This window comes from Camellia sinensis, chromosome 13 (assembly GCF_055761805.1).
Source record: "Camellia sinensis isolate YWXY chromosome 13, ASM5576180v1, whole genome shotgun sequence".
In the NCBI taxonomy this organism is placed as follows: domain Eukaryota; kingdom Viridiplantae; phylum Streptophyta; class Magnoliopsida; order Ericales; family Theaceae; genus Camellia; species Camellia sinensis.
Genome location: NC_138973.1, coordinates 127,318,098 through 127,331,774, shown reverse-complemented (window position 1 = coordinate 127,331,774; position 13,677 = coordinate 127,318,098). Strand labels below are relative to the sequence as shown.

General features: G+C 37.4%; 2 long non-coding RNA genes across 2 annotated transcripts; both read right to left on the bottom strand.

Moving 5' to 3' along the window:
* Window positions 1-1,113: 1,113 nt before the first annotated feature.
* Window positions 1,114-4,254, bottom strand: LOC145806018 (uncharacterized). Its single transcript, XR_014348416.1, has 3 exons — window positions 3,762-4,254; window positions 2,662-2,888; window positions 1,114-1,337 (listed from the first exon to the last, which is right to left on the bottom strand). It is a non-coding gene; the product is annotated as an uncharacterized LOC145806018 (long non-coding RNA).
* A 2,411-nt stretch (window positions 4,255-6,665) lies between these two features.
* LOC145806017 (uncharacterized) lies at window positions 6,666-10,051 on the bottom strand. The gene is made up of 4 exons (XR_014348415.1): window positions 9,697-10,051; window positions 8,779-8,823; window positions 8,597-8,703; window positions 6,666-7,272 (listed from the first exon to the last, which is right to left on the bottom strand). It is a non-coding gene; the product is annotated as an uncharacterized LOC145806017 (long non-coding RNA).
* Between the last annotated feature and the right edge of the window lie 3,626 nt (window positions 10,052-13,677).

The window sequence follows — 13,677 nt, the reverse complement described above, 5'->3', positions numbered from 1 at the left end:
TCAAAACATGCATAAAATCAGTTTAAGGCATGGCCAAAATATGCTAGGAAAGGCGGCCAAAACATCATGCAAAACAAGCTAGTGAACCATGATTGGGACTACAATTATATGAAGCACATGAGAGGTCACAAAACCAACCAAAAACAGAAGTATGCCATGCAAAAATATGACCAAAAACCCACTGAAACTCAGTCAATGCATGCAAGAATGATATGTCCCTTTGAAAGGCCAATAAGAGGGTTATTCTACGCATGTATAATAGACACCTAACATGGCAAAAACAACTCCGGACAGAGGTTATGAAGGCCTTAAAACTCACTGAAAAGGGCCTGAAATGAGGCTAGGAAGCATGGAAATGAAGGCTCCCTTGAAAGGCCATGAAGAGTATTACTCTACACATTCAAGATAGACACCTAACATGGCAAAAAAAACTCTGGAAAGAGTTCATGCATGTCATAAAACTCACAAGTAATGGCCTGAAACATGCTCAAGAAGTGTGCAAATATGGGCTCCTTTGTAAGGCCAATAATGCTAGAAAACAAGACAAGGGGTGAGAGGGTCACCCCTCTCTGATTTTGATGCTCAAAAACACATAATAACCACTGAAAATCCATTGGATTTCAGTGGTCAAAAGGGCCAACAAAGCTTAACACAAAGGCCCTAATGCATGGCTCAAAACAAAGAGAAATGAAGCATGCAAGGGGGTAGATGACCCCCAATAGAAAAGAGGTCTTAAACAAACATGTTAAGAAGCTTAAAACAAGACTTTTTCTAGTTTATGACAAAGCCCAAATATGCAGGAAAACTAGGCTATGATATGAAGCAAAATAATGCTAAAAAGGGAGAAAATGAGAGTTACCCCTGTGGTCAAAAGAGCCAGCAGCTTCTGGACCAAAATTGTCACGCCCCAAACTTGCCCCTAAATGTTTGGGCATGACCTACACAGAAACGGACGCATAACCTGGTATACATATCATATGGGGCCTGAACGGAAGCATTTACCAATATAAATTAACATAAATAAAAGAACTGCATCCATTGAGCGACCACTATCATGCCAGGATCACAGACAGAACATAAGGCAAATAAACATACAGTGACGTGCTCCAGAGAGTTAGTTATGTACATATATATATACAGACCCAGCCCTTAGAATTGGGCGTAAAACAACATGGACAGGCAAAGGAATTATATATACATCAACCTTAAGCAAACAATCAGAGTGTAAAATCAAAAGTTTAGCAAAAAGGCTGCCTTCACTTAAGTGCCTGGATACTCTGAGGTTGACAAAAGAGGCACGGATGCCATGGGTTAAAACTGACCTCCAGGTGGAGTGCCTACAGAAACAGACATAAGACAAAGTGAGTCAAGCTCAGTGAACAGTAGTACATAAACAATTTAAAGATTAACTTAATTTACTTACAATGTACACATTTTTATAATTAGATAAGTAAATGCAAAAATCCTGTGGTTAGTTTGATTCTGTACACATTTCAGAACAGTCTTGTCGGTTCATAACTTCATAGGTTGGCCCTTGGCCTGATGGGTTCACACATTCACAAATTAGCCCATGGCTTAACTTAGATGCATAACTTCACAAATTGGCCCTCGGCCTTTGAGATTCATAGCTTCACAAGTTACAGATTCATACTTCACAAGTTGGCCCTCGGCCTCATAATTTCAGAATTCACAAGTTGGCCCTCGGCCTCAAAAGTTCACAAATTCACAAAGTGGCCCTTGGCCTCATAAGTTCACAAATTCACAAAGTGGCCCTCGGCCTCATAAGTTCACAAATTATACCTTTCATATCTTCACAAATTATTTCTTTCATAAGTTCACAAGTTATTCCTTTCATATCTTCACAGATTATATCTTTCATAAGTTCACAAGTTATTCCTTTCATATCATCACAAATTATATCTTTCATAAGTTCACAAGTTATTCCTTTCATATCTTCACAAATTATATCTTTCATAAGTTCACAAGTTATTCCTTTCATATCTTCACAAATTATATCTTTCATAATTTCACATAACCGGGTGACCCATAAAGGGACCAAATTGGCTTTAAGCCCAGTTCTTGTATGTATGGACTCAAGAGGTGGTTCGCATTGCAGCACTTAGTTTCGTACTAGGAATCAATAGTTCTTGAAGACTGAACAATTCATATTATGTCATAGCATAAACGAAGTGAATAAACATAACATAATAATGCCAGGTTCTTACGAATACCGTTCACAACGGTGCACATAAATTTCCCTTTATGATTCATTACATGTAGCCATAGTCATCTTACATATAACAAAGTATTAATAATAATTATTTACAGAAACACATGTGTCGTTACAGTACTATTCATCGGAATAGAACAATTCGCACCATAACGTGAGTCATATAACAATGTTATTGATATTCAATTCTTTGACGTATAAGGAAACCCATGGTTCTGTTCGATTTTCATTTCGTTAATCCATTTTAGGCAGATGTCTATGTCATAAAACATGTATAGAACTAAATAAGGCTGTAGGAGTCCAGGATAGGACGTTCAAAATATCATGTTCCCATTAAGCGGGGTTTATATTCATAATCCCTTCTTACCAACCAGTTGCATAATATTAATAATTCTTGTGCGGAGTTATAGGTAATTTACAGGTTGTTATACCTTAAGGATAACCATTAACCATAACCAGAATGTAGAGTAGTTTCAGCGTCATACCGAAGTGCACATAATCTTTCAATGTTCTCACCGATCCCTAAACAACATAAATGCTTACAAAGAACAGTGCGTTAACAATAAGAATTATTTACGGTAAGTAAACGTACGATTGCAGAACTACTACTCACAGTGATTGGTTCCCGGTGGTAATAGGACGATATCCTCGTCTCGACCTACAAGTACAGTGCACAACACATAATATGAGATTATACTCGCTCATTTACTTATTCTCTTTGATCATTCAATCAATTAGCCATGGCGGTACCAAGCTCATTATTTCTTAATAAGTTATACTCCATGTCACAGAAACAGGAGAAATCAATGGAAAATGGTTTAGGCGAAGAAATGGTATAAAATTAGTTGACAGAAAGTGAACAGTTGTCACTAATTTGGGCATAACTATTTTTGTATTTATAATTTGGGAGTGAGACCACTTCCATTGGAAACTAGACTTCCGGGGCTTGATTTTAGGCTCAAGAATCACTCAAAACGGAGCCCCGAGGCAAAAGATATGCTTATTCAAAGATGGCGGGACAAAGCTATCTCCCGCACGTGCGGGAAACAGGGCCGCACGTGCGGCTCTGGGCAGTGTGTAGTCCGAAAATGGCTCTTTTTGCTCCAACACTTGGTTTTTTCCATTTTTAAGCTTGGTTCTTAACATAAATCACTCAAAAACATGTAGAATTTCCCTATAACATGATAAACTAACATCAACCAAGTGTAATTTCATTTCAAACAATTCAATCTTTGTCTCAAAGTTCAAGATTAATGCTTAATCTTTCATGATCTTCAAGGTTCTTAAAAACACAACCCACAACCCACAAATTCACATGATTCTTGCATAATCTAAAGTTTATTTCATGATATCCATGAGCTTGAGCTCCACTCATAAACAAAATTAAAGAACTCAATTTCTAATTCCTCAAATTAGCTCAAGTAAATACATAGATAAACCTTAACCCCAAATGGGTTTAAATCTTCCAAGATCTCTATGATTTTACCAAATTCATACTTTAAACACAAGATTTCAAGATAGATTTTCATACCTAACTCAATCTTTGTCTACCTCTTAGCTCTCTTCAATTCCTCCAAGTCCCATGGGTGATCTTCTTTCTTTCCTTCAATTCTCTTCCTTCATCTTCAAAGCCTCCATGGATGTTGAGAAAATTGACACTCTTCCCTCTCTCCCTTTCACGGTTTCCTCTCTCTCTCTTTAGATATTTTGTTTTTTGACTCCAAAAGTATGAGTTCACCACTTATATAACTCATACACACCTATATATTAATTATACAAGCTTTATCACAAATAAGGAGGGCCAAACACGCCCTTACGAATCGCGAAAAATTAAATTTCAATTAAACTTTCCAGATGACTCTAAAAATTATGATGATCATAAATATGTCCCCTATTCTGGTTTCTGAAGCCTCTAAGGCCTTCAATTTGCAGTACAAAGTTAACCACCCAAACGCACATTAACAAATCAAACAAATTAGATTTCCAATTAGGTTTCCCAAATAGTTCTAAAAATTTTCATTAACACATCCAAGTCCTCAATTGTGATTTCTGAACTCGTAAAGGTCGGTAATTTCAATTTTACAGTCGTGGCTCAACAAATAATTCCTCAATTTGAACACATATCAATAAATCAAAATGCATTAACCCAATAGGCCATAAAGGTAATCTCTAATACGGATTTTGGGGTCGTTACATCCTCCCCACCTTAAAAAGTTTGGTCCTCCAAACTTGATTCACCCTGCCACAAGTCCAGTTTCGTCTTGGGTACACAACATTTCTCAATTATTTAACAATTCACAATCCTATATAGTCAATTTCAATGGAGTTTGCTCCAAGAGTCACAAGTAATTCATCTTTACTAGCTAATTGGTAACCCAATTAATAAAAATACTGAATATCATCAAAACATCATCTCATTATTCATGAATCTTGTACATTTCAATTTATTACTCACAGAAATGAATTCATTCGAGTATTCGATTGCATGCAACTCATAAGCTATTAAACATAATTCAAATTCTTTAGGTTCACAACAACCCCCATTATCGTAATTCCTCAAAGGTTAAGGAGACATTTACTACATACTCACGTTTCAAAGGCATATGCTTCTTACAACAATTAAATCTAGAATAACACATATGTTCTAAATCAACGACTTCGTGACTTCTGCCGTACCTATTATAAATTATCAATTCAAATCAAATTTCTAACAGACTCCAAAGAACAGCTCAAATCCCATATCAAGGAATTACATGTTCAGGGTAAATTATTAGTAAAATCAAATGCGGCTCAAACCTTTATGGTTAACAGGCATTAATAGTCCGTATACAAATCTCAGCACTTGGTAATTCCTATAATAGAAGTCACTTAGTGATAAGCTGGTAACCCAAGCTGTACATCATTTCAACAGACATGAATAAGTCGTATAGGCATGTAGTCTCTAGCTTCACAATTGTTCTTTGTATTTTCCATTTCCGAAAACACAACAAAATCATTTCGTTATATGGATTTAAAACCATATATACTAATTCGTAACAAGATCAGAACGATGGGAAGAAGAATCCCAATCAATATCGTTAATTCTTCACAGTATTACTTCTAAATACAGTAACACAAGGAGAAATCAAGTAGTTATGACTATACCAAAGTAAATAACCTATAGTGTTATAAATTCACGCAAACATACCATTGTAGATACTTGGTCATACCGTCATAAATTCAATCGAATATTAAATACAACTATAACAACCATTATTTTGAGCAAAGGGAGCCACTCAAAACAAAGTCAAAAATCAAATTCAAAATCATGCTTGATTAATCAGTCATAACCATAAGGTCATAGATTTCCTTAAGTTTACAGTATTCACATCCATCCAGATTCCATATTGGCTTGAAATTCAACAATTTAGCGACGAAATAATTTGACCACTTAATATCAGAGTTAGAACACTTAGCCAGATCAGTTTAATAAAATAAGAAATCAACTCGGAATCACGTCGCACATATTATACAAATCAATATAAATACACCGGAGGAGGTAAATGTCCAGTACATACTGTTAACTCACCATCAATATAGAATATGCCCATGCCCACTCTTCTTCTTCTTCTTCTTCTTCTTCTTTTTTCTAAAGTTCACAGTGTCGTGCAGAACAATTGCAATATCTAACATTTGCACATTTACGCAGAAGTATATCACAGAAATGATTTCTCAATCTTAAGTCATTAGTATACAGAAACAGAATTTTTAATTCTTACAGTAACTTATCCGTTTATCAATCATTTAGTTTGATCTCGAAGTAGTCCATAACTGTCTATCTTGTTACAAGTCTCATGTAAACAGACACGTAATGTGGGTAAGGTCCTCCATGTTGTTCAACCACTCTTTATAAGAAATCCTGATTACGGATTACAGTTTACACATAACAAAATAGATTACGAATAACAGAGTTAGCTTTCAAATTTCAACTTCAAATTTCATATTACAGATTTCAGATCGCAGGTTTCCATAAACAAATTACACACAATTCTAATAGGGGTCATCATATGCCTAACTTCTTCTTACAGCCAATCGTACTCAGCACAACTTCAGTTAGCACACAAACACATTTTATCAAAATACTCATGTGTAGTAATTGCTCGAAATCACAGATCTAAACATTGTTGTGGCAAAGAGGACTATATCATTTTCTTTAGTCTTAGAAATATTCTATACTTAGAGTTTAATCACTTCACCTAAACAGATGGTAAGTAACTTCCAATCCACAAATAACAACCGATACCTTACATCTTATTTAATCATTGACAAATGGATTGTCTTACCGATCAGCTCGAACCCTTACCACGCTTCTGCAGTGTAATTTTGTTGATTTAATCGCATCTGCATGTCTTATTATGTTCTACATAACAATCATTCACAATATACACAAAGAATATATAATGGACATGGGTTATAATCGTTAGCGTTAACAGAGTACATTTAACGTTGCTATCAATTTTCCATTTTCATTCAAAATGTCATGCATGATGCCTAAGTCTTTTCTAGACACCCTAAGGCTCAATGGACTCGTGTGTGAGATAGCAACTCGTGCTCTGATACCACTTGTCACGCCCCAAACTTGCCCCTAAAAGTTTGGGCATGACCTACACAGAAACGGACGCATAACCTGGTATACATATCATATGGGGCCTGAACGGAAGCATTTACCAATATAAATTAACATAAATAAAAGAACTGCATCCATTGAGCGACCACTATCATGCCAGGATCACAGACAGAACATAAGGCAAATAAACATACAGTGACGTGCACCAGAGAGTTAGTTATGTACATATATATATACAGACCCAGCCCTTAGAATTGGGCGTAAAACAACATGGACAGGCAAAGGAATTATATATACATCAACCTTAAGCAAACAATCAGAGTGTAAAATCAAAAGTTTAGCAAAAAGGCTGCCTTCACTTAAGTGCCTGGATACTCTGAGGTTGACAAAAGAGGCACGGATGCCATGGGTTAAAACTGACCTCCAGGTGGAGTGCCTACAGAAACAGACATAAGACAAAGTGAGTCAAGCTCAGTGAACAGTAGTACATAAACAATTTAAAGATTAACTTAATTTACTTACAATGTACACATTTTTATAATTAGATAAGTAAATGAAAAAATCCTGTGGTTAGTTTGATTCTGTACACATTTCAGAACAGTCTTGTCGGTTCATAACTTCATAGGTTGGCCCTTGGCCTGATGGGTTCACACATTCACAAATTAGCCCTTGGCATAACTTAGATGCATAACTTCACAAATTGGCCCTCGGCCTTTGAGATTCATAGTTTCACAAGTTACAGATTCATACTTCACAAGTTGGCCCTCGGCCTCATAATTTCAGAATTCACAAGTTGGCCCTCGGCCTCAAAAGTTCACAAATTCACAAAGTGGCCCTTGGCCTCATAAGTTCACAAATTCACAAAGTGGCCCTCGGCCTCATAAGTTCACAAATTATACCTTTCATATCTTCACAAATTATTTCTTTCATAAGTTCACAAGTTATTCCTTTCATATCTTCACAGATTATATCTTTCATAAGTTCACAAGTTATTCCTTTCATATCATCACAAATTATATCTTTCATAAGTTCACAAGTTATTCCTTTCATATCTTCACAAATTATATCTTTCATAAGTTCACAAGTTATTCCTTTCATATCTTCACAAATTATATCTTTCATAATTTCACATAACCGGGTGACCCATAAAGGGACCAAATTGGCTTCAAGCCCAGTTCTTGTATGTATGGACTCAAGAGGTGGTTCGCATTGCAGCACTTAGTTTCGTACTGGGAATCAATAGTTCTTGAAGACTGAACAATTCATATTATGTCATAGCATAAACGAAGTGAATAAACATAACATAATAATGCCAGGTTCATACGAATACCGTTCACAATGGTGCACATAAATTTCCCTTTATGATTCATTACATGTAGCCATAGTCATCTTACATATAACAAAGTATTAATAATAATTATTTACAGAAACACATGTGTCGTTACAGTACTATTCATCGGAATAGAACAATTCGCACCATAACGTGAGTCATATAACAATGTTATTGATATTCAATTCTTTGACGTATGAGGAAACCCATGGTTCTGTTCGATTTTCATTTCGTTAATCCATTTTAGGCAGATGTCTATGTCATAAAACATGTATAGAACTAAATAAGGCTGTAGGAGTCCAGGATAGGACGTTCAAAATATCATGTTCCCATTAAGCGGGGTTTATAGTCATAATCCCTTCTTACCAACCAGTTGCATAATATTAATAATTCTTGTGCGGAGTTATAGGTAATTTACAGGTTGTTATACCTTAAGGATAACCATTAACCATAACCAGAATGTAGAGTAGTTTCAGCGTCATACCGAAGTGCACATAATCTTTCAATGTTCTCACCGATCCCTAAACAACATAAATGCTTACAAAGAACAGTGCGTTAACAATAAGAATTATTTACGGTAAGTAAACGTACTATTGCAGAACTACTACTCACAGTGATTGGTTCCCGGTGGTAATAGGACGATATCCTCGTCTCGACCTACAAGTACAGTGCACAACACATAATATGAGATTATACTCGCTCATTAACTTATTCTCTTTGATCATTCAATCAATTAGCCATGGTGGTACCAAGCTCATTATTTCTTAATAAGTTATACTCCATGTCACAGAAACAGGAGAAATCAATGGAAAATGGTTTAGGCGAAGAAATGGTATAAAATTAGTTGACAGAAAGTGAACAGTTGTCACTAATTTGGGCATAACTATTTTTGTATTTAGAATTTGGGAGTGAGACCACTTCCATTGGAAACTAGACTTCCGGGGCTTGATTTTAGGCTCAAGAATCACTCAAAACGGAGCCCCGAGGCAAAAGATATGCTTATTCAAAGATGGCGGGACAAAGCTATCTCCCGCACGTGCGGGAAACAGGGCCGCACGTGCGGCTCTGGGCAGTGTGTAGTCCGAAAATGGCTCTTTTTGCTCCAACACTTGGTTTTTTCCATTTTTAAGCTTGGTTCTTAACATAAATCACTCAAAAACATGTAGAATTGCCCTATAACATGATAAACTAACATCAACCAAGTGTAATTTCATTTCAAACAATTCAATCTTTGTCTCAAAGTTCAAGATTAATGCTTAATCTTTCATGATCTTCAAGGTTCTTAAAAACACAACCCACAACCCACAAATTCACATGATTCTTGCATAATCTAAAGTTTATTTCATGATATCCATGAGCTTGAGCTCCACTCATAAACAAAATTAAAGAACTCAATTTCTAATTCCTCAAATTAGCTCAAGTAAATACATAGATAAACCTTAACCCCAAATGGGTTTAAATCTTCCAAGATCTCTATGATTTTACCAAATTCATACTTTAAACACAAGATTTCAAGATAGATTTTCATACCTAACTCAATCTTTGTCTACCTCTTAGCTCTCTTCAATTCCTCCAAGTCCCATGGGTGATCTTCTTTCTTTCCTTCAATTCTCTTCCTTCATCTTCAAAGCCTCCATGGATGTTGAGAAAATTGACACTCTTCCCTCTCTCCCTTTCACGGTTTCCTCTCTCTCTCTTTAGATATTTTGTTTTTTGACTCCAAAAGTATGAGTTCACCACTTATATAACTCATACACACCTATATATTAATTATACAAGCTTTATCACAAATAAGGAGGGCCAAACACGCCCTTACGAATCGCGAAAAATTAAATTTCAATTAAACTTTCCAGATGACTCTAAAAATTATGATGATCATAAATATGTCCCCTATTCTGGTTTCTGAAACCTCTAAGGCCTTCAATTTGCAGTACAAAGTTAACCACCCAAACGCACATTAACAAATCAAACAAATTAGATTTCCAATTAGGTTTCCCAAATAGTTCTAAAAATTTTCATTAACACATCCAAGTCCTCAATTGTGATTTCTGAACCCGTAAAGGTCGGTAATTTCAATTTTACAGTCGTAGCTCAACAAATAATTCCTCAATTTGAACACATATCAATAAATCAAAATGCATTAACCCAATAGGCCGTAAAGGTAATCTCTAATACGGATTTTGGGGTCGTTACATCCTCCCCACCTTAAAAAGTTTGGTCCTCCAAACTTGATTCACAGTGCCACAAGTCCAGTTTCGTCTTGGGTACACAACAGCATAGTGCAAACAAGGCATGGCAATGCATTTCAAGCAAATGTGTGCACCAACACCCTCCTTATCACGTTCATGACTCAAAGGAGGATGGTCCTTGACCCTCGGACCACCAATCGTGCATTTCAATGCGTGATGGCCAAATGAGTCAAGTTGTGCATTTTGATGTCAAATGTAATGCACACAAACACAAAAGGCCCAACCTCTATCATAATCAATTCAAGAGGCAAGGCATGCATGCCAGATGCAACCTAAGCATGCGAGCTAAGTATGCAATATGAGCATAGGCACAAGCAATGTATGTTAGGCACACAACCTAAGCAAACAAGCATGTGAGGCATGTAACAACATATGCAAGCTAACAAGTATGCAAGATGCAATGCCAACATGCAAACGTGCAAAACATATTACATGTTGAGCAACCAAGACAAAAGGAAGGATGCATGCGAAATGCAATGTGATTCAAGCATGCCACACATGCGATAGGCCAAGTATGCAACAACACACATGGCGAGCATGCAACAACATGCGAATGATGGACTTACACCAAGATGGATAGCTCTCTACTAGGCCCAAAACAGTGGCCAAATGCCAAGAACATGAAGTCTAAAATACATACAAACATGCATGGAAGTTGGCCTAAAGACTAAGGCACAAAAGAGGGACTTTTAAGCACACTTAAAAGGGACAAGCACGGATATATAACCAACATGTTAAACTCTGAAAACATGCTAGAAAAGGTGCCACACCAAACAAACCATGCAAGTAAGGCATGCAAGCAAGCCCAAAGCTTAAGGCTCAACAAAGAGGTATTGAACTACACTTCGCAAAACCAAACATGACATGATTTGAACAACCAAAATTAGAGTTTTAGCATGTTAAAACAAAGCCAAAAAACACATTAACATGGCATCCTAGAGGACTAAACATGATGGCATACGCAATGACACATTCATGGAGCATGAAACACAAACTCTTTAAGGCCTTAAAGGAACATCAAATGCAAGCATACAAGTATACCGCAAGGACTGAAATGATGCTATAAGTGGTGCCAAACCACTGAAACAAGCCAAGCAATGCATGCTCAACACTCACACACCCAAGACTAACAAGCCAAAATGGAAGGTGGCTATACAAAGCATGTCATGGATGGCCAAAACAACCACGAATAGACCTTAGGCATACTAAAACATGCATAAAAGCTTCACAAAGATAGGCCAAAACAAGTAAGCATAGTGGTCTAGATGCTAAGTACATGTTAAGGCAATTTCATGGCATTACATGACAAGTATGCAAAGCAAGAATGGTGTGTCTAAACCAACTTAAAACAGTGCTATATCATGGAAAAATAAGCACAAATGACACTTAAGACATGGCTAACATGAACTCAAGAAAAGTGCTTACACATGAGGCTAAAATGGCCAATATTAAAGGCAACAAGGAGAGGGGATTGCCCTCTCCTTCTTAGGACCTTAAAGCACCATCCCCACCACTGAAATCCAGTGGGATTTCAGTGGTGAGGAGGCCCAAACAAGGTGGTGCTAGAGCTCACCAAAATAGCACAAAATGGGGGCCAAACAAGGCCTAAGAGGGGTCAAACAACCCCAAACACCAAAACAACCTTAAACAACTATTTTAGGCACTTAAAATTAGAACTTTTATATGTTATAAGTTAAGCTTAAAAATAGATGCAAGGATGGCTAAAAGCCTATGCAAAAATGGGGAATAAAGGGGGAAAAATCTCACCCTTGTAGACCTCTTCAAGAATGGAGCTCCAGCAGCCTTTCCAAGCTTAAATCCACTCAAAAACCTTAGCAACAACCCTTTGGCACCTCAACAACCAAGGTAAGGTGTGATACTAGGTGTCCTAGTGCAAAACTAAGAACAAACACACCTTATACACACACAAGAGTGAAATAGAGGGAGTTATAGAGATAGATCGATACACAAGACCCAACCTTGATCTCTGAGCTCTCTGGAATTTCTTGGAACCCTTGAGGAGGGAGGAGAAGGCCTCCCTTTATAGAGATTCACTCTTGCAAAACAAGCTGAGCAAGAGTGAAATCCCTCCATAAACGTGTAAGGAGGGAGTGCAAAGTGGATGCCAGCTATCCTAGCTGGCACAAAATATCTGCCAAAAGCATATACACAGTGGTCCGCCAACCAAAATGACAATTTGACCAAAACAATGGTCGGCCGACCAAAAATAGTGCCGACCGGCCAAACATTTGGCCGATGGCAACAAAACAATGGTCGGTGGCCTCAAGCCATGGCTGGTGAGGTGTGGGGATGGCCAGCAAGCCATTCCCTGCCCCTCAAAAGCAAAACACAAGAGTTTGGTGCAAAACCAAACACAAAACAGGCAAGTCGAGAGGTCTTGAGACAAGGAGCGTGGCCGAGACCTCCGAGAATTCAAGATGAACACGAACATGGATGATCACCGAGTATTCAAATGGTGACGTCCAAGTCTTGAGGACGGTCAAAAATGGGGTGTCTACAGTTGCCCCTCTTTGTCAGAAGTCGAAAGTCATAACAATGAGGGGATTGAGTGTCAAAGCCCAGAGACGACCCATTTTTGACAAGGCCGAAGACTTAGACAAAGCATACAAGCTACAAACAAAGATATGGGCCCGAGGGCAGGGGCAAAATGCAAGAAAATGCACAAAGCCGAGCATAACTTATTATTATGTAAAGAAAGCTGTAACGAAGCATATACATACAATAAATGCAACAGTTTAAGCAATCAAACACAAATCCAACTACATTACAATGCAAAAAGGATGTAAGAGAATTATGTGATTCTCGCTACGTTTGATGCGGAGAATACAATACTTGTGCGGTTCGTCTGGTCGTGCCAGCTTCAAATGAACCGTACATACAATATCGTGCCTGAAAGAGAAAGAAAACTTAACAGGTAGAATATCGTTAGAAACATGCATAACAATGCAGTTGAAAGGTGCGTGACAACGCAAGCGAAGGGGTGCATGACAATGCAACTCGTGTGACAACGCATGACAATGCGGAAAGGATGCAAAATGATATGCAATATTTACAAAACTATGTATAAACAATGCAAATGATGTGCAATGCATTTGGGATGATCAAACCATAAGCAGTTCAAAACCACACAAATATCATGAAGATGATGGAGATGCAAAATCCGTCTACCATAGAAAAGGTGTCGACACCCTCAAACCACAATCCCATCAGTGGAATAGGCGCGTATACATGCAAAACTATG